Source organism: Scleropages formosus, chromosome 5, assembly GCF_900964775.1.
Source record: "Scleropages formosus chromosome 5, fSclFor1.1, whole genome shotgun sequence".
Taxonomy (NCBI): domain Eukaryota; kingdom Metazoa; phylum Chordata; class Actinopteri; order Osteoglossiformes; family Osteoglossidae; genus Scleropages; species Scleropages formosus.
The window spans coordinates 17,039,019-17,061,426 of NC_041810.1; the positions used below are offsets into that span (position 1 = coordinate 17,039,019).

Below are 22,408 nucleotides of genomic sequence, written 5' to 3' on the forward strand. Positions count from 1 at the left end.
AAGTGTTTGTGTCATTATTTTGTTTAAATCAAAAATGTCAATCTCAGCTAGAATTCATGAGTGATTTATCAGTTCTAGTTGCCCAAGAGATGCAAGAATTCTCTAAGAGGAATGGAGGTGAGGATGAGTTGAACCGTATACCGAAACCTGCTTAGATGCCTTACACAACCATCCCTCCTCTCTTACGCTGAAAAAAATGAACCTATCGATTTTCCCGACCACAAGCGCAATTTTCTTATTTTTCCCCCTGCAACGTGATCGCTCCATCCCTGGACATGTCTAATGACACAGTTGACCGCAGCGAGATTCATCGCTGACCACGTCGCTTGTGTCGGCACATCCTACACATCAGCCGCTGTACGACGGATGTAGGGCTGCACATCGCGGATCCCAGCCGCTCAGCCGAAGGTGCCTTTTCTCACAGAGAATGACTTGGATGAGATGTAGACTATAGGTATAAATTCTTGAAATATTAAAAGTGGATTTCAAAGAGGCCCTGATTCATTCAAAGATTTTCTTATATAATGTTCAGTTTGAGAACATAAAAACGTGAATACTTATGACAAAAATACCTGTGCATTAAATTTGTGTTGTGCAGCCCATTTTAATACGTATGTTAAACATATACACACACATATACTATAAATTCATATACAGAGGGCTATACACACGCACACACATATATATATATATATATATATAAAATGCTTCTGCACTGACATGAGCCTGCTATTTGGCAGTGCTTTTTAAAATATTTTTTGGTATTTGGAACGGGTAGGAGATTTGAACTGGAGGCTGCTGGCCATGTGGCAGAGGAGTGAGGAGTAGGGGGTGGGGGTGGGGTGGAGTGGGGGGGTCTGGTGCGACTCACCAGTCTTTAACGGCAGTAAAACCCTCTTAGCGGGTAGTACCATCTGGTCGGCTCCCCTCGCGGGGGGCGTTAACGCGCCCGAACCTCGGGGTCGCGATGCTTTACTGCCCAAGTCTGCTGCGGGCAGATGGCAGCGCCAGCGTGGCCGCAGTGGGGGGGGCGGGGGGGCCAAGGTCGGAGCGAGCGGTGCGGGACAGGGGCGGTTAAATGGCACGGAAAGCCGGTGCGGAGGTGCAGGGAGGGCGTGTCGTCGCTTCAGTGGCTGTGTCTTGGCGCTGCAGGTAGACCACATCTACTACTGCTGCTAACACAATGGCTATTTACATTTACATTGGTACACACAGTCGCAGGCACACTGCTACTTCTTCTTTTCAAAACTGCCTTAGCGACAGCGCTAACAGTAGCGGTGCCAATGTTGTTAGTGTTATTAGTGTGGAAGGCATTACGATAGAGGGTACAGTGGGAGTTGAGCTATTTAATGTAGCGCGGTGTGGTGCGCTGCTGACATCGTCACCGCCAGCTATTGTCACTGCACTAGGTGCTCCGGGGGGTGTTTGCCGAGCCGGTGTGGGGCGTGCCCCGGGGCCTCGTATCAGGCGAGGCTGTTTGAGACGCCAGCAGCTGGCGGTTTGAATGGCCGGTCTCGGGGCGTCGAGAGCGGCGGCAGCCGTCGCGCACAAAGGCGTTTAATAAGGACGCCGTCACCATCCATAGCTGGGAAATAAATGGCTGATGAAACACCGAAGGGAAAAAAGTACTGGGGGAGAATTTTTTTCTAAAACTTTGCAGTGTGATGTAGCCCCCCCCCCCCCAACCTCCACCCCCTTTCTTTTTCTGCCTCCTCCATCTTCATCCACCCCCCCTCCAAACAAGTGTGGGTTCCCAAGGCCCCTGCACTGCCTCCAGCAAAAGATGAGATTGAAAATTAATTTTGGGGGTATGTGGTTGGGGGGGAGTTTCATTAAATTCGCTTTTTGGCCCATTTCCCTGAGTGGTCCCCGAGCAGTCCGCTCGGGCGGCGCTCGCACCGGCACGAGCCTCCGCCTGCCGAAGCATGCCGTCGAGGGGCTTTGCCTAGCGGGCGGGGGTGCAGGGAGGCAACACCACCATGATGGCAAACACACAATAAGCCAGGCAGCAGAGAATAAAGGCTTCCGGTCCCAGGTTATGGGTGGAAGGCCCAGAGGAGACATCAGTGTCACCCGTGTGAAAGGGAGGGCCGGAACACAATAGAGGTGGTTATTGTACAGGGTGCGCATTTAGTGGGATGCCAAAGCGATGGAACACATTTCTTTGTCTATGTTTGAAAGGTGTTGGGGTTCCTGCAGGTGAAGAAAAAACAAGCAAAATCCTGAACATTTAAAAAAACACACACACGCATGCAAAAATCAGTATTTTTTAAAATTTATTTATTAAAGACAGCTGTCATCGAGGGTGCAATGACAGGAGGAGGCGATTGCGGAAACCTGCAGAAGACCCGCTAAAGATGGCTGCCGTCGTTCCTTCCGGACTGGTCATTCTTACCTGGCTCTAGGTATTGCTTGGTGAGAGCCAATCTCAGGGGCCCCACACGTGTGTGGGGTTGAATGCCTCCCCCTCCCAGGCTGTCACATCCCCCACATTTCCCCCCATCTCCTCATGTTCATTATGGGCGTTCCTAGGGGAGATTCATGACTCGCAGCTCCAACAAGCCACTGTGGGACCTCAAGTTTTTTTCCTCCCTGGTGCTGCGATAACCTGATTTCCATCTGTAACAATGCATAAACACCGGAATAAAATGTGTTTAATTTTTTTCACAACATCACAAAGAGAGAATAATTTCCTTAGCCAGCAACCTCCCATGACTTTCGATGTAGCACTATGTTACATTTTTGTGCACCGTTGTCTTCTGTAGACTCTAGATATTTCCTTATTTACATATGGAGGGTTTATTTCTGTCATTTGGCACCTGTGACTCCAGGTCATTTTCAGGGGATCGCTGCTTGGAATCACAGGAAGGCTTCCTGCCGCCTTTTGACGGGGCCAGCTGTGGAGAGAAGTGGCCTGTGGCCCCCGGTCGTTCTGAGAGGGAGACTGGCACAGTGGTTCTCCAGGGGGAGTGGTTGTATCCCTCCAGCAACCCAGCTAGATCAGCATCATCTGTTTCACCCCAGAAACAGGAGAACATTGCAGAGAACTTGGGTTCAGCAGCAGAATCATACAACACAGCTTGGCTTCTGAAAGAAGCAGTCCGCTCCCCTACCTGCTGCCCAGATGTGACCAAGATGTTATGGATTTTATTCAGTGCCACTAGGCATGAGGAGCAAGAGCAGCAAGAATAACCAGTGTAGCCACAGTTTACAAGTTGCCATGTGCAGCAAATGTATTGATTAGAAAAACCCATAAAACTATACAGTAGATTTGGGTGCAGTTCTTAGAGTAGCCTCAATGGGCTCGAAAGGATGCAGGTTAAAATCCTACCTCCTGCTGTTGTACCCTGGCAAGGTGCTTACCCTGAGTTATTCCAGGAAAGCAACTCTGTTGTATATTTTGGTAAATCAGTATAAACTGCTTCACATTTTAAGAAAAGCATCAGTTAAATAAATTAATGTAAATATAACTTGTTAGGAACATTCACATGCGGTCTTGCTTTTTGAACTCTTCATTTTCAGAATAGGTGTTATCATGTGGTATTTTCCTAATGTAAAATTGGTAGAATACAACCCCCCCTCCCCACACACACACATACACAACACAGCACAGTTTTGCCCCACAGTTCATTTTCACTTGTGTTCATCCACTTCACTGCTGTCCTTCTGATGTAAAATACTTCTTTTTTTCACCGTGTTTGCGTTGTTTTGCAGAATATCTTGCTTTTCTCTCGGAGACAGGGGCCCAGGTAAATTGAGTTTTCAAGGTGAACATCCCATTACTGAAGAAGGTTGACAAATTAATTTGGTGGGCGCCTCGTTGCAGTGTGGGTAGCGATAGGGACCACCCTGTCAATTTGAGAAATGAGGTCTGCCTCTTGGAGCCAGATGGGAGAGAAATTGAACAGCACATTAGCTAATTACTTATGCAAATCGCCCAGGTCCCGCACCTTAACTTAAGTACGGTGGATGAGAGTTGAGCAGGAGAAGTTTTAGATAATGCTAAGCCCACTCCCAACCCCACCTACTCACAAACACCTTTGTGCTGTGCAGTCCACCAGAGAAAAAAAATACTAGCGATTTTCTCTATTTCCAAGTCGAAAGAGCTGGAATTTTATTGTTTCCTTTGCAAGTATTTCTCATAATACCTGCTCTATCTCATCTCGTACACTTAGACGGCTTCTGTTCACATTGTTTACATTTCCGCTAAAAATCCTTTGGTTGTTTAGCGCTTTCGGTCGATCCGTATGATAAAGAGAGACATTTAAAGAAGTTGTCCTCATAATCGTTAAACAAATCAACCATACAAGCATCACTGGCTAAATGTCAGGGACACTATAGGTTGAGAGTGTTCAGTTGGCAGGTATTTATAATATACCTATGACAACATCAGCAACAGAATGCCCATGAGCCCAGAGTAGTGCAGAGGTGGAAGTGGAATATAACTAGGTTTCTTTTTTGCAGGTGTCAATCTATCCCCCTTCTCCCTCTGGTCCAGATGCCTTTCTGACAAACATTCGGTGGAGGACTTTACCCTCCAAAAGCCCACTTCCCATCTCCATTGCATGCAAGACAGAGCTCTCCACGTAGGTGCCTGGCTTACAGAGGGCTTAACGGACTCGACACGGGCTCCCTCCTAATCACATGGCGCTAATCCTACCTGTCAAAACATCCCGCCACACAAATCAAAGATCCGCCCGAGTCCCTTTAATTAACTGATCTGCCCCAGATCCGAGCTGGGAAAAAACGTGCGGGAAAACAGAAAATGCGATGTCGGGCAAGAAGACCGACCACCTCTCTTGGAGCGTCATGAGGGCCGAATGGCATGCATGCCGATTTGTTGATCCGGCCAGAGTTGGAATAGGCCTGGTGGAAGCGTAAATGCAATTACCGACTTCGACGTGTTACAGTCAGCCTTTAATTAGTGCAGTCTTGCCTCTGGCACTCACAAACTGTATACGCCGCCTGCTGCTTGCCTTCCCGCTGATCCCCTCACTGGAAAACTCCAGAAGGCACCATATAAAAGCAAACATGGAGAATGCAGTGTGATTTTATACATATCTGAAGTATTTCAGTGGCCTCGGAAACTCAGTGATCACCCATTTCCAACAAGGAGATTTTTCTCACTATCTTTCACCTATCTACAAGAACTCTTCATGTAGTCTAATGAGCCCTTGTTATAATTTTTCCTGGTTTATTACTGCTTATACCTTCTTTTCTCCAGAAGACAAAAATAATTGATATACTGATCTAAATTATAATCATATTAGTTTATTTTTTACATGTATGGACATATCATTCATATTATTTGTCACAGCTACATTATCTGCTATTACAATGGACTGGCATCCTATCCAGGGTGTGCCCTGACTAGCGTTGCACTCTATGCTTCCGAGATAGGCTTTGAGCCATTCCAACCCAGACTTGGACAACCAATTAATTATAGTGAATGAGTGTTGTTTTTACTAGTATGACATACTGTGAAAAAATGTTTGCTTGTAAAATAGCCTGTATTCCTCCTGCCCTGGCCTGCTGCTCTTGCCTCCAAGACTACCCCTCAAACCTCATGAAAGCAGCTTCCGGCCCTAGGCTGGGAGATTTCATGGTGTCTGCACAACTATGGTGCTCAAGACAGAGACCATGACATAGCCATTGTGACTCAGATGCTGTGATCTTGACCTAGATGCTCAAAGTCTGCTGAGGGTAGAGGAAGTTCAGGATTCTCACACTAAAGACTTCCTTTCTAGGAGTCCCACACTGAGGGGGGATGTGTGCATATGGATGTCATTTCCATATGTTCTGTTCCGTTATTTTTAGCTGGATCTCACATGGATGGGAATGTTATCTCTGTTAAAGTCAACCCTAGCATGTTCTCATGTACACATTTAAATAAATGCTTTGTAAAAACACAGAATGGACATGGAGAAGATCAGTGTTGCTCCTGCCCCTGCTGGAGTGACGTTTACCTGCAGGGTGTACAGAATCTGTTTTGTGTCTCTGAGGTGGGCCTTGAGTTACTTGGAAAGGCGTCTCTGCTCTCAATGCAGATGTGGCGCACAGAATTTTCACGGAATTAATAAAAAAAAGGAACGTGCTGGAAGTCAGCTTTTCTGTGCATGATTTAAATGTGTGAGGTTGAATTAACAAGTGGCAGGAGGGCGTCGGGGACGGGGAGACGAGCAATCGTTTAAAATGCATACAAAGGTGGCGGCGCTCTTGGGGATTAAATTGCTTATGTTTTAGTGCCTTGTGGGGTGTCAGGAATCAGCCTTTCAGTTATTTGTCTAAATAATTGGTGCCAGATACTCCGGTGTTACGCCGGGGAGCTTGTGGTGCTGTAGGAACCAGGGCTGAGGTTGGAGCACCTCTGAAAAGAAAACCAAAGACTAGATTTAAAATCATGTCATTCATCAAAGATTTTTTGTGTCATTTCCAACAAACTTCCTTGCGGATAAATTTTTTAACAAGCCCAGCAATAACACTAGTAATACTGAAGTTCACACAGTTCATATTTTCATGCTGATGTCATATATTCTGAAGCCTTTATATATATATATATTTATAATTTCATTTTAATGCAACAGTTTAATGTAAGTGTTATCCACAATATAATTTAGAAGCTCTATTAAATGAAAAATAATTAACAAAAATTCCCAGAATCAACAGTAAGTTTAGGCAAAAACAAGGAAGAGAATGTGAAAAGAGAGGAAATAATTACCTAGCTTTTGGCAGCTTTCGAGAGCCAAATGGGAATAGCGGGAGCCGTTTGGCTGGTGTGAGTAAAAGAAGGCTTTGAAGAGGAAAGTATACGCTGGTTGGAGAAGCTGGCGTGAGGCTGTCTGGTGGACCCACAACACAGAGCCACCGGCAGACTGGGCCGCAAGCCTGCCCACACTCCGTATTGAAGCCGTCCTCATCATCTTCCGCTCTCTCTCCCCCACCCCGGAATGATGAAGACCTGCTTGCAGAAAACAGCGAAGGCATCATGAGGGAGCGCTGTCCTTTGCTGAGAGTGTTGAGTGCTGCTTTACTTATCCTGGAGGCTTTTTCAAAATGTTCACATCTTGTGTTTGGTGTGTGGTTCTTCTCCTCTCAAATTTAGTCCCCTTTGAGCTGCAGAAAATAATAATCTGAGCATTTCTGTAATTTTTTTTTTGTACTTTCTTTTGTTGAATATTACCTTTAGTGTTAGGTAGCGTAGTGGTTAATGCTGCCATGCCTCACAGGACCTAGGTTCAAATCTCACCTCTTGTAGCACTCTTGAGAAAGGTACTTACCCTGAACCGCAACAGTAAAAAAATACCCAGCTGTATGATATAAATGAGTAAACTGGATAAGGGTAAGCGCAGTGGGATGGGGAGGAGGGTCATCGGTGGTGCCAACATGGACAGAGCAGCTGAAGGTGAATGGGCCCTTAGGTCCCCGTTCCTCATGCCCCGCCACCGGCCTGCGCCCTTACCCGCAGCAGCAGCCCGCCACCTCCACTGTTTCCCTCACAGCCACCTGTATTTACTATCAACAGCGGTTAGCGCCTACTGAGGCGGTGGAGTGGGTTGACATGGGGTGACAACCCGAGGGTGCGACAGTGACACCTCTGGTGACACTGAAGCCCGGGTGTGAGAGGCAAGGTGGTAAGTGAGGGTGGGGCACTCCAACTGGCTGCCTTGCTGTCAATGGCCAACTGGTGCCATGATCATCTTCTTCTCAGAGTTCTACGTTCTCTTGCTAGTCCTTTTGCTTGGCTTCTCACAATTCAAATTAATACATTTAATCCAGATGTGTATTTTACAGATGGAGTCCAAGTTGAAAGCGGTGGCTTTTTCAACTGTACAAGAGCTGGACTCTTTGTAGATCTTGAACCTACAGCTATTTGGTTTCCTCTTACATTTCTTGTGTGCCTCGGTCACCTGCTGTCCTTTGTCGGTTGCTACTACTACTTGTAAACGGTTTTCTTTTACCAAACACAATGAAGTGCATGATCTGCATTTGGGAAAAAGAAAGCAACACAGCAGATGTAAGACACGTCATGATGGCCACTGAATCTGGTCCAAATCACAGAGTTAAGCAATGCTATTATTCTTTCCCCTGACATGTCTGGCGCTGAGCTTGGAGTTTGTGTCTTGGAACTGTATTCCAGATCAATATAACATTTGGTTTGCTCCAAACCTGTCCGTGGGGCTCAAACTGAGGTCCAGAATTGATTGTGTGAGAACATTAAAATATTTGAAACAGTTCAAGCCTCACGTCATTCTGCTGGTTGTCACATCCCATTTCCTGTGATTCTTGTGGGGGTTTGGCACCAAACTCCATCCACAGTGGAATTTCGTGGCAAATCCATGATTGTTAGCTGTTTGGGGTGTCAAAATGACTGTTTTGACCACAGATTTTGGTCAGAAGTGGAGGTAAGGTTGGGAATATTGGAAAATGACTGCTGCATAAATACAACGTACAGTCAATAAGTTCTAAAACAGGCCATCATGTGACACTGCAGTGGTTGCAAGCCATCGATGCAGGCATGCTACAACTAATGGTATAACAGCTCGATCGTAACCAATCAGAATTCATTGACTCTACCACGTACTAGAGCGTTAACAAATCGCAGCATTTTCAAACATGCTGTGATGCACTGCTGGTTTGACATTGTCTCACATTTCCTCCAGAGGAGTGGCGTTTGCTCACCTGAGGCTTCCGGCAGGCGTTCAGCAACCGCACACAGCCAGCAGTCCAGACGACTGCAATCACATGCCCAACTTGAGCAGAGAGAGCTGGACGACAGGAGCATAGCTTCCCCCTGGGCACCCCCATCCCCTGCCCCGTGGTCTTGCCGGGCCACATGGGGTGTGTCCCTTTGAATCGGATTCCGAGCAAATGCCGGTGCCAAGATTGTGCTTCTGCCCAGGCGCTGCTGGGCGTAAGTGGACCACGGCTGTGCACAGCCAGCCACAGCGAATCCCTGCAGCCAGTTTTGGCTCCACTGTTGCCCTCCAATGGAGGTGTGAGATAAGTGCCCACAGTGGCCTTTGACTCATAGCAGTTTTCGCAAGGAAGATACAAAGCAAAAGAAAGCAGTATAATGCACATCTCTGGTCTAGGTTCTGGATAAACACGGGCAAAGTTTGACACATTCTATTCATCATGTAACGTACAAATTATTCATTAAACTAGGCAATGTTTTGATGCAACAAATAATAGAAATGACATACAAGAAGTATAGATGTACGGGGCTGTTTTGTAATATATTTAGTTGCACTTTCTCAACAAAGAAATTATACAAATACTTCACATTAAAGAAAGACTGCAACATATTTCCTGTTGAAATCATAGATCCTAAGACTGATTTTACTGGAAAAAACACCAAATGCTACAGATGCCTGGCTTTTAGAGCAATTCCTGGCTGACCGTTGATTTGAATGTATCTCTTGAAGTTTTTCACCTTAAGATGGCAAAGTGCAGGGGAGATCACAGCTCGACAGTGGGGATCTGGAACCACTGATGAAAACACTGAAGTGGTTGGGACAGGAACTTACTTGGATTCCTGCGTGATGGAGAACCTCTGGCCAACTGTACAGTCTCTCCAGGACACTGGTACATCCATGCTGGTTTTGGTTAATCGTTAATGATTTTCTCAGTTCTCTTCCATTGTACAAACACATCTGCAGCACCGACAGCAGGCCAATGAAGGGTGCAGGGTTTGAGAAAAAGTGAAAGCGGCAAGCTTCAGAGGAGCAGAAAGAGTCAGATTTGAGCTGAACTCAGAGGTATCAGTCTTCCTCTGAGGAGTGAGAGGAACAACGAAAACCAGCGTTTGAGAGCATGAACTTGTATGGCTGCCTTTTGCTGTTTTTTTTTCAATGTATAAGAGGTGAAAAAGAAGTCAGTTCGAAAATCCCAACTGGAGAGGATGTGTGGTGTTTCATTTATTAGATATCCCGGCTGTTTCTTAGAAATAGAGCAATGTGGTGCTTAGTTTGACCCGCTAAAAGGGATTTGTACGAATGAAGTTTCCATAAAACAACAAGAAAGAGGAGCTCCACTTTCCACACCCAAGAAGTCAGCTGCTCTGAACCAGTCTCTTCATCTGTTTTCCCCCTTTCCACTGGGTAATGGTGATGGAAAACTGCACTGTCTTTTTTAACTGATCTTATGACCTCACTCGAATCCACCGGTCTTGTCTCTGGTCCAGGTGTGTCTTTGATTGATTGATAGACGTTCAGGCCGAATGAAAGGCATGTCACCGCTAAGGATTGTTGTTAAGGACCACCTTCAGTATGGTTGTGGTCACATTAGATGGGGCACGTTTCAATTTCTTCTACATGAGCGAAGACGTCTTCAGAGACGCGAGAAGAGATCGATCTTGAGAGGAAGCGACAGCGGAAGGCGGCGGTGATTTCCTGCTCAACCCCGTCCCCGCCCCCCTCCTTTTACCGCCCGCCCCACCCCTCGGGTTTGTTTGTGAACAGCGGCTTTGCAGGTGGCAATCAAAGGCAGGGCCGAGGAAAGCGGGCGAGAAACAAAGATTGACACCGACCATACAGCACTTGACAAGCCGCCTAGTCGCGTTTGTTCAGCGAAATTAAACACTCCGGACTTTTTTCACCTGCTCCGGCGGCAGCCGCGCATATGGCCTGCGAGTTAAAAATAAAGACAATGCGCATACATTACCATACATAATGCACAACGACCCCCATTTAATATGCAAATTCCCTGAAATATTACTGAACACCTTCTGTTAGGAGCGAATACATTTGAATTCGCAATTAGAATTATCCTGTATAATTAATGAAAAGCGTCAATTTTTGGCTGCTTAGTAATTTGATTAAACATGTTGATGGGGCACTTAGCGGGCTCTCGGCGTGGGGCATGACGCTGGGCTGAGGGACAGAGGGGGTTCAGCTCCCACATGACCCCTCTGACTGTGCTGAGGGGGTTCCGATGACCCCGACCCAAAGGGGACCTGCGACCCCTATTAATCGGGTGGTTGCTTGGGCCGGTCGTGTGGCAGAGACAGCGGCAAACAAATGGCAGTTTCAGTGTGACGTGTGTTTACACTTGTAAGAGCCACCTTCCCTGCCCTCTCTTAAGCTGCTCTTCCCACAAGATCAACTGTGCTCTGTTAACCAGTAGCTTAAATATGAACTATAGACCTCATCTGTTATCGTTCAATAAAATTGTATTATATTCATCCCTATAATATATGTATGTGTATCTAATAATACTTCCACATACTCACGCACACATTACTTGTGGGTGTGTGTGCCGAAAGATTTATAGGTATAATTATAATTATTAAATTACTTTAATACTAAGTTTATTTAATATAGAAGATTACTTTAATTGCTGGGGTTCAGTGTTTGTAGCAGTTTTAAATATTTAAAAATCTAACATCAATAAACCATTCTTATTTGCTGAATAGCAGAACATTTTTAAGGAATTGTAGAAACCTGTATCATAAAAACTGAAAACTAGCTGAAGAAAAATTCAGTTGTCCTCCAGGATTAGAAAGGTTGCGTGGCTTGCTCATACATCTTGTCTGTGATATTTGCTTTGAAGAAGGTGAAATTATTTCAGAGTGACTTGTGAATATAACACCCTTGAAGGAAACATTTGCAAATGCTGGGAGGGCATCGGCTCTGCTGTCTTTGGGCAGTTTGGGGGGTCAGCATGTTTTTTTGTGAATATTTTCAGAAAAGGTCATTGGCAGAACGTGATTTCGGTGTGACATTACATGGGGCTCAAAGCCTCTTCAACACCGTCTTTCAGGTCCATTGTTACCCCTTAATACGCATTACACCTTTGATTTGTCTGTTTGGTATTGAGATCCATACTACCCGTAACACAACTGCAACAGCAAAACTTTGAGAAGCCAAAAGCCAGAGACTGCTAGCACTTTGGTTTTCCAAATGGATGGAACGCTCATTATGACAGTCAGCCATCCATTTTTGTCCACTGTAGAGGACATATATAGAGGACACACATCTTCCAAACTGTACATGCTACAACTGTGGGCCTTATAGAAGACATTTGGCACTTTTAAATGACACCACACTTTTGGGGATGGGACTTAGAGAGCTTCATAGAAATCCCGGAAGTATATCCAAAAACCATTTTATTGGTTGGGTCTCAGGTTGAGTTAGTTGCTCTTGCTTTCTGAGAGATGTTACATATTTTAAAATCAGAGGTGTCTCCTAGGTGAAGCATCCGCTTCCACTGAAGCCAGAAATGGGATCATGTCTATGCAAAGGCCAGACAGTCTTGGCAGAATCCCATGCTGTTCTAATGTGAGGGTAATATTTGGTGGGCAGGTGGACTCAGAGCACAAAGCACAAGGCTGCGCAGAGCGAAGCCGGAACGTGGGTTTCTCACACTAGCTATCGGAGTCATCGGAAAGCGGAGACCCGTTAGAAACAGCGGCTATTGAGCAAATCGGGAAGAGGGAATAAAACCCGCTCGTTGGGGCTTTTTTCAAACGAATTTGTTTGATATTTTGTTTGATATTTTTGACCTTAGAACCCATCCGCGGCCGTTTGTTATGACTAGGCTTCTTGAACAGCATAAACAGCCCTCATAGTAAATAAACAGCTGCATTTGCAGCTCAGAGTGGAACCCCTGAAGAGTTAAGTTGAAAGAGTGAAAGAGAGCTCAGCCGCCAGCTGATGGTGAGGTAATTATTTTGTTGCAGTGGAATTTGGCTCTGTCTGCATGTGTGGCGTCTGTGTGAGCGGTGCAAGTGTGTGTGTGTGTGTGTGTGTGTGTGTGTGCACGTGTCCATCCATAGGAGTGTGTCTGCACAAGATTCCCACTGTGTTTGTGTGCACGGGTTCGGAGTGTGACAGTGCTAATGAGTGCATTTTCCGTCTGTGTGCATGCGTTGCTTTTGGCGGAAGTGTGTGTTAATGGTGTGTTTGTGTGTACATGCATGGCAGTGTGTTGGGAAAATTGTGCATCTGTGTTACTGTGTTATCCATGCGTCTAAGTGTGCTGTTCATTTTTTTAATGAAAATGGGTGTGTGTCTGGTTGTCTACGATGAGCGTATGAGTGTGTTGTTGGCTGTATCTGTCCCTGTGTGTGATCACGTGCCTGCAAGTGTGTGTGTTTGTGTGTGAGTGCCTCTGTGCGATTGTTTGTCTGGGCTGCGTCCAGGGTGGTACCAGCACACCTGCAGCACTCTGCACCCCACCCCCTACAGCCCCCCTCGGGTTCCAGCCACACCGGAATATCAGCTGCCATTGTAACAGCCCCATATCAATTACACCCCACTTCTCACCCACTTATGAATATTTATGATATTTGTAATAAAGTGCCTCTTGAAATGTGCGCTTTGTTTATGGAGCGCCAGCCCGGTGGCCCACGGCTCATCAGCCTCTTTGGTCTTCATACCCCATACCTGCTGCAGTCTTTTCACTCTGCCTCCTGGAACATTCTGGGCGCCCATCTGCACCGCCGCTCTGGCACCTGAAGTGTGACAATACTGTTCCTCCACTTTCATGCCAATATTTTGCGATTGTGGACCAGAAGTGCTGCACTTGGGGAAAAGGAAGAACTTTATCTTCTGCAGTTTTCCTCCTTGTCTTTGTCTCAAGAGCTTCCCTCGGAGTATCTGACAGCAAGCCATAAAAAGGCAGGGTGAGCCTCATGCACGTGCAAAGAGCAGATCTAGAACCACTTTGCACGTTTTCCACAGAAATCTCGGTGAAATTATTGTTTAATTGTATGAGTTCCCCATATCTGGAGGGTACTTAAAATGAACCGAGGCACATCTTACACAGAAACAAGAAACAAATGTTGAAACTGGGAACTGTGACAGTTTACATCATTATTATAGTCATGTGTACAGATATAAAAAAAGTAAAGAAATCAAAAATGGTCTTGGCATCTTATTTTTTGGCATGTATGATTTTGAACTATGTACTTTTATATTGTATTATTATTATTATTATGTTTTTCTATTGTTTAATTATTTAACCATTTTCTGTCTGTGTTGGTGTTTCCATACACTACTTAAGTGGTTACTTGTGCCCTTGAGATGCTGATGACTTCATATCAGCACCACTTGCTGAACACAGGATCTCATTAACATACATTTTCAGTGTCTGTGTTATACATATAGAGGTACAATCGCTTTTAATCATTCAGCAAACACATTTTTCCAAAGCAGCTTACAATGATTTTGCACATTTATTCAGCCGGGTAATTTTTACTCTATTAATTAAGAGTAAGTACCTTGACAAAGGGTACTACTGCAGCGACAAGTATTTGAACCTGTCTCCTCGGACTGTAACGCAACAGCTCTGACACCACCTGCTGCCTTGTACTTTTATACATATATTATAAATGGAGTAAAGCAAGGTTTTGTAGTATGTAAAATGATACTTTATGTTTTTTACCTCAGGAGAGAGAGAGAAGTAAAGGGGTGGTGGATGTAGGATGGGGAGGGGTGGGTACTGGGAGAAGTGTAACATTTTTTGCCACGTTGACACTTCCTTGCCCGTGGGTGCCGAGCGCTGGGAACATAATGAGGAGTTAACCTTAATGTCAGTTATCACCAGAGATGAAAAGCCCACTTAATGCAGCGCGATAGGTACGAGGCAGTCCCGTGATGCGCTTGCTGGGCTCAGCGCTTGTCGGGCATGGTGTCGTACAGGTAAACGCGCCTCTTCCTCTTCAAAGCTCAGCGGACCCTGCTGGAGAACCTGCTTGGTTTTTTTTTTGCCTTGTGAGACGCAGCACACGTGATCTGTGACTCCTGGCTGCATGGCTGCCTGATGCATTTACCTAGCATGAGGCAAGGAATTCTGGGGAAAACAGACCTTATGGGAGTTGGGGGGGGGGGGGGGGGGGTGCACGTTTTAGACAGACACTGTGATTAAGTGGTACAATACAAAAGCACTTAAGTTTGTAAGTAGACATGCTGGAATGTGAATTTTAGCATTTGTACTTTATTGTGTATTTAATTTTGTGCCTTATATATGCAGTCCGGTGTTCTGGTGTTGGAGTGCGAGATGGAGGCTGTTTTATTGGGGAGATACTTTCCGAAATGTGCCAAAAGAATGAAAAGTCGGGGCAAATCTTTATAGAAGTTTATGTATTTTGTTCATTTCTATCTCAAAATATTAAAAGTGCAAATTATGCACTGTCTGAATGTTGCTTTTGCATACCGTGAGCACAGGACCATCAAGGGTGCAATAGGATGGTTATGGCAGGAAGGCTTAGGTTGGGTCCTTGAGGATGTTCCTTCAGCTCGGACCTGTTCTCACCAGCATCCAGACCAACGATAGGATAGACGGTGTTCGCTTTGTCTCCCACCTTCTCCTAGGGAGGTTAAAACCCAGGTGGTCCAGGCAGATGGGTGTTATCCTTTCGCTCCATTAATGCGAACCCTGTGCCTGGAAATTGCATTTTATAACCTAAACTTTACTCAAGCCCAAGTACTGTTTGTTTCCGGTTTGTTTTTCATTTTTTGCGGTGTTGACTTCGAGCTAAACTTGTTTTCCCACCATTGTTTGTGCCGCCATCATGTTTAATTAAACCCACCATCTGATGCGCTCCAACATAGTTTGATTCTCTGCAACTTCAAAGCGGCGCAAATTTCATTTACTCTGTAACCATTGCATCATTTGCCCGTTCTGTATAAACATATCTGCGGCTATATATCTGTGCCCTTCCTCCATCTCTTCTCTCGCTATCATATCCCCTATCTTGAGTGTGACACACACACACACACACACACACACACACACACACAGACACTCGCACATACGCGCACAACACAAGTAATTCTAACATGTGTAAAAACAACTTGGAGGTAAAGGCGCTCTCTGCCCGTCACGTGACCACGGGATCCTGCATCGGCCGGTATGCAAACTCCTCGGTTGCGATTCCGTTGCCTAGGCCTCGCGAGCCAATGGGGACGTGGCGCTTGAAAAGGTTAAAGTGGCATGTGTGATATTAAAATGAAATGTGGAAGTGGCGCCCCTAAAGCATTATTCAAATTGAGGAGTTATTTTTAATTTTGGTTCAATAAAGTAAAACGCTTTACCCGTCTCTACCTAGATATTTAATTAAATACTTCACACGCTATATTAGTTTTCTGACGCTTGCTAGCGTTTTGGAATTCTAATAGCCATAAAGAGAAACATTTGTCTGACAGATAAAGTGAGGTATAAATCACAATTCCCCCCAAGTACAATTTAAAACAATAAAATACTCTGGTTGGCTAGCATGAGAGGAATTATATTAGTTTGGTTTTAAAGAGACACTGTCCATTTCTCCAGCCATTTCGCAAAGTGGTTTCATTGTCTGTCACTGTTGGCCTTAAGTAATAATATGATTTAATTGTTAATTTTAATTGTTAATGTGTGGTTGTGCTATTTTCCCTTTAAGATGTAGAACCAGAAATAATTTCTGTTGCAGTTTACTTTTGGATCAATAAATCAATACTAGGCAGTTTGTACTTTTTAAAGTTGACTGTGTAGTGAAGAGGACAGATATATAGAAATCAAATGGAGTTGTGATTTCAAACAGGCTGTATGATCCTGACCCTCACTGCAAGGCCCAGTGAAGAGCCAAACAGCTTAGATTTGTGTAAGCAACCGTAAACATGTGCTTTGTGACTTAAAGTTTGGTTGATGGTTGCCAACTGCCACAGATTTACATCAGCCCCCCAGGCCACTAACGTAGATGTGTTGTTGAGCAAGGGATGTGAAACTAGACCACTGAGGAGAGAACGCAGAAAAATAAATAAATTAAAAACATGCTTGCAACCTGTGCCTTGAGCACAGTGTAATTTATTCATGCGACGGTCTGCGTCTCTGCTCCCGTGCGCCGTTCTCGACTCGCCTACCGAATGCCGGGCCTCCCGGGAACATGCCTCCCCCCGAAGACGAACGTTCCTGTCGAGGCCGGTGCTCGGCAAAGCCCGGTGTGGACATGTCTGCCAGAGCATCCTGGTTGCTTTCTGCATTTCAGTTGCGGTCCTGTTGTTATGGAGCCAATGCCCATGCAAAACCTCTTCTCATGACAGAAACAAACATTTCTATTTATCATGTGATTTTTGGTAAAGTTGCAATCGGTGGACTTGCAAAACAAATGTGGTTTGAAGAAAACTAGTTGTCTTTTCCATAAATTGTCACAGAAATATTAAGGCAGATGGAAAACCAGATACTGGAGCAAGAAATTCTGAAGAAAACTGTGAATGGAAACCACACCCTTAACATGAACCGCTTTTTTTGTTCTTCGTCATCAAATGTGACACCCTTTTTCCTTATAAACAAGCATGTAATGTAGGCGTTTCCCCCTCCTTCACAGAAATATGACTGATTGATGAGGATGGGACCGAGATCTTCTCAATCAGTATTCGGTGCATCATGATACATCTCTGCAGGAGAGCCCATATGCTTCTTCAGCTGCCCATTGAACACCATCATGCCCATGTTGTGTTAAGCGGAAGCTCATTCAAGTCGTCAAAGCAACGTCATTAGGTGTCCTCTTGTGAAAGTATCTGCGGGTGAGCTGTCTCCCCACGGGCCACTTCCGTGGCTCCGGCCGTGCCGGGAGCCATTTGGCGAGCCGTGAGTTTTGTGCCGTCTCTCAGTCTGGACGGCCTAAAGTGGCGGCATCTGCTCTGCAGGCTCTCCCTCTGTTTACCAATATGGTCCCAATCTGTCGGCTGCGGCCTCGTTAGCGTCAGCGTGCCGCTCGGCCCGCGAATGCATTTCCGCGCTGCCGGAGAGTCGGTGAGCCAAAGCGTATCCTTCACTCTCAAACCCATCATGGGTCAGTACTGGCCCAGCCGGCAGGAACCGCTCCAATCTGAGATTTGCCGCAAGGTATGTTTTTTTGCGGTTGCCACTGAAGAGAGAGAGTCAGTTCTGGCCGCGCCCGCATCGTGTCAGGCAGGCTGACGGGTGTCCCCTCTGCATTCCCAGCTCTCTCCACGTGCCATGAGCCGTTCCATTGCGAAAAGCCAGCGGGAGTCCTGCGTGAAGAATGGGGCCATTTGGGCTTGTTTGTAAGTCCTGTCAAGAAGCGGCACCTCTGGCCTGACGGCGAACAAATTGAATGTTTAATCTGGTGACATTCCTATCTGGGCCAAGGGCTAATGTATGTTTCTAAGAATAACCAGGCAGCAGGCGTGATAGATGGTGGCCTATTATAGGCAGTATTTAAATTAGAGAGGACAATTCCTCCATCCTTGTGGCGACTGACAGCAAGGTTCCTACCGGGCACTGGGACAGAGCTGTCAGACTATGTTTCGGAGTGTTTTAGTACAAGAATGTGCCGCAGGAGGGATGTCTTAATGTTGGGACTTTGCATAGGAGAAAGTTTCAGATCCATGACTTCAACATGGGGGGCTGCGGTGGTGCAGCAGGTTTGGCCTGTGCCTGCTCTCTGATGGGTCTGGGGTTCAAGTCCTGCTTGGGGTACCTTGCAACAGACTGGTGTCCCATCCTGGGTGTGTCTCCTCCCCCTCTAGCCTTGCGCCCTTGTTGTTGGGTTAGGCTCCGGCTCGCTGCGACCCCACTTGGGATGAGCAGCTTCAGAGAATGTGTGTGTGTGTGGGTTTCCACATGTTGCTCTGGGATAGTTCATAAAATCCTGGTACTTTGCGATTATAGACCAGTTGTGTTGACAGCCACACCTCCACCCTTTTTGGACCAGTCCACCTAGGCGCGGTGCACTTTCTGCTGATGAAGAACGTGAACTAGAGATGTTCAAGTGCATTTCATAGTGTCTCAGCAAGTTTCTGCCACTTTTCCTCTGCTGGTCTTTGTACTTTCTACCCTCCTGAAAAATATTGATATAAAATACGGTTTAAGACAATAATAAATAAATAAGCAACAGGAGTCTGAGAAGTGAAGTTAATGAGCACGCTTGAAATTCAATTCAGAGTCAATTGATTTTTGAGTCCTCCTTATATCAAGCGCTGGTAGAACTGCGACATAACTTCATCATTTGTACCCTACAATCTGGAATTATTTTGCAGGAAGATGTCCTCTTGTTTTACGTTCTCAAGTACATATTAATTATTTTCAATAGTGACTCATTTGAAGTTAATATATTAGTTATTTTGACTTACAAGCTGGCATTTGAATATATGCGTATGTATTGTCCTCTAAAATTTATACACATATATACGTTATAGAAAGGTAAAAATATATGTAGTTATACACAGTGTATACAGTATGTCATTAATGGAGAGGAAAGGCATTGGTCAACTAAGAAGATGGAACATACTAATGTAAGGGTTTGAAAAACAGGCTTCCCTCCAGGCAATTTAATTGTATCAGACAGGACTCCGCATGCTCGCCCACCCCCACCTCTCCGCGAGCTCCAACCCCCTCTGTGATGCTCATTCGTCTCTATTTCTCCCACCAGTGCTTAAAAGCGTCCCTCGTCCAGATGGATTTCCTACTGAAGGAGGCAACAAGACAGTGAGGCAGCAAGATGTTGAGGCCTGCGGGATGGATGGATGGATGGATGGATGGATGGATGGATGGATGGATGGATGGATGGACGGACGGACGGACAATTAGGGCAGGGCTATGCGTGTTTTTGCTGGAGGGCAACATACTTACAAGCTTGATCCTCCCCATCTTTGGTTGATGGGGCCATACTTATCACGGTACTGTCCACCTTGCACTGACGACCCATGGGAATTTTAAGGACCACCAGGGCCTATTTGTCCTGAAGGCTTAGTATTCCTCCAAGGAGAAGCCTATAGTAATGGAAGCCTGGACCCTGGTTCGGTGGAGTTGGAGATGGTATATCTCTTGTTCCTCTATCTGCTCCTTAGATCCAGGGTCATTGGGAGTTACAGGAAACAGTCCCCATTATTTAGGCTTGATGTCATAACGGGATTTCAGTCCAGTTTGCTATGGTGCCAGTATGGAAATGTAGGTGGATCTGAGAAAAAGCTGGCGGCTTCTCAGCCTTTTGGCTAAGATCAAAGTGTAGTCTTTGTTCTTATCAGCTGGAAGCCAGAAACTGTTGAAGTTACATTCGTCAGTATTAAATTGAAATGGGAGAACATAGAACTAGAAACTGATAGAACTAGTTATACCAGTACTCCCGATGATGCTTGATCACCCGTATGTCATTGTAGCTACCCACACCAGACTCTTCAACAGACTCAGAAAAAGTACTTACAGCCATGGTAATTATAACTATTGGTACCAACAGTGGGAAATGGGGAGAGATCAGTTTAAAAAAGTATTTTTGCTACATCCCGGAAATGTGGCTTTCTGGGAAAAAAGTCTCTACATTTCCCACCAGATCTGACACATCCCAAGGCCAGCTGTTATTATGGAAACCGCAACCGCAGTTGTGGATACAAGTTGGTCAACAGTAAAAAGAAAAAAGGAAAAACCTGAACAAGGTCCCAGATGACCAGTGTAAGAGTGGCGTAGTCGGTCCGTTTTATCAGCTACGGCAAGGCATCCGGCCAGTCCGTCCACCGCATGTTGAACCCCGGGGGCTAGTGAGATCACTACACCTGACTACCAGAAAAAATGCGGATACAAAAGCAATACTGGGAAAGTACATTCTAAATGCCATAAACACTGTAGGTCGTTACAAACAGCATAAATTAGCAAAATGTGGGTAGGATTTTCAAGCATGTGCAGTTTTTTAAACAGCTAATGTCATGGCTTTGATTTCACCTTCGAGGCGGCAGAAATGTTGAAAATAGTCACACATTTTATCATCTTTTTAGGATTTTTTTCCAACTGTTTTTTCATTTCTAATTATGTAAATCTTAATTTCATTAACACTCCTGCGTAAACTATTGCTACCAAACACGGCTCCTGACAAAAATAATAACACCCAGTTTCAGTGATTCAGGGCCAGTGAGTATGCCCTCTTGAACATACATATGATTTTTGCACATGGCCTATTTAAAAAAATTTTTGATATGTTTAAAATACATATGTCTGTTGCTTGCTATTTATTTTCATTCCGCTCTACATACATGTCAGCGACAGTTTCTAGACTCTAATTGTTTTGCCTCCCTTTTACGCTTTGTTTTTCTAAACTGACAAAGAAATGGGATTCTTTAATAAGGAATTGTTGGAGGAGAAGTGGGCTCTCAGAGCATGCTTTATGTATGTACTCAATATTTTAAAAGTAACAAATGAATTGTGCAAGAGGCTCTTAGCTGTATAAACTGTATTTGTGTTCCGGCAAAGTTTGGGGAATAGGGGGCCGTACACATAATGTGGCGTTGCGGGATAAAGAGAGGGAGCGAGTGAGAAAGAGAGAGAGGAGGCTGAGAGACAAAGGAGATGGAAGAAGGGATGAACCATGGCGAGAGAGAAAGAGAAGGAAAAGACCAAGATCCGTTCCAGGGACTGTTTTAGTGCCTCATCAAATATTTAGTCTGATTGTACATGGTCCTGTAATTGCCATCCCGGCTGGTGAATTATTGATGGTGTGGTGCAGAGCAGACTGGCCTTCAGTCGTACACCCCCTCGCACTCCCCAGATGCTCCGTGTCCCCCCCCTCGGATCCCCCCCACACACACATTGGGCGTGGCTTGTATCTCCCATGGGGTGGACGTGACCCCTGCAACTACACCACCCCAGTACATGTTTTCACCCCACCCCAAAAAATGAGGCCAGGGCTCAGATGACTGACTAATTGTTGACTAACAGCATACAAAACATGTTCATTCATATCTTTCCATTAATATCATTGTTTTGAACAGTAGATTTTCTTTAATCTCTTTTTTTCCATTTATACTGCTGGATATTTCATTGCAGCAAATCGGTTTAAGGTCCTTGCTAAAGAGAACAACAGCGGTGCTGCCCCGGGGACTTGAACCAGCAACCTTCAGGTTTTAAGTGCATGTCCTTCTCCTGGAATAGCAGTTCTAGAAGGCTACAGTTTTAATGAAAACTATATAAAACAACGAAGACACTTTAACTGCCTGCAATGGCGAAGATTGTTTCATTTGTAGGCGCAGTACTGTAGTCCTAAAGCATAAAATGTACTGCACAATATAATAAGAATAAAGCAATACAGCAGTTTGTCACCGGAGCCCTGATGTACTGCGTGCGGTGTAACAGGAGTGAACGGGCAAATTGTTACTGTTGGTTTTCCGTTGGCGAGTCCCATAGGATCCATTGGCATGGCTCTCAGTGTAAGTTTTGAGTCCCGCTGAGACGCAGCTCTCTGCTGAGAGACGCCTGACGCTCAGCAGAAGTGGCGGCGAAAGCCCAAGTGAAATGCAGCTCTCCTCTGAGGGGGTCCGATGGAGGCCTTCAGAAGCAGGAGAGTTTAGAAATAGCCCAGCTAGACTGCTGAACAGCATTTTACCCAGCATAATAAGTGACAAATAGCGGGTATTGGTAAGCTTGTGGAGATGTGGGGCTACTGGGGAAAGGGTTGCCTTTCATATCTCAAAGGGTATCT

General features: G+C 45.3%; 1 protein-coding gene and 1 pseudogene across 4 annotated transcripts in view; both read left to right on the top strand.

Moving 5' to 3' along the window:
- Positions 1 to 22,408, top strand: part of LOC108930915 (transcription factor COE3) — a 99,078-nt gene that overhangs the window by 38,984 nt on the left and 37,686 nt on the right. The gene's annotated exons all lie outside the window — the stretch shown is intronic.
- On the top strand, positions 19,918 to 20,091 carry LOC114910625 (uncharacterized; annotated as a pseudogene).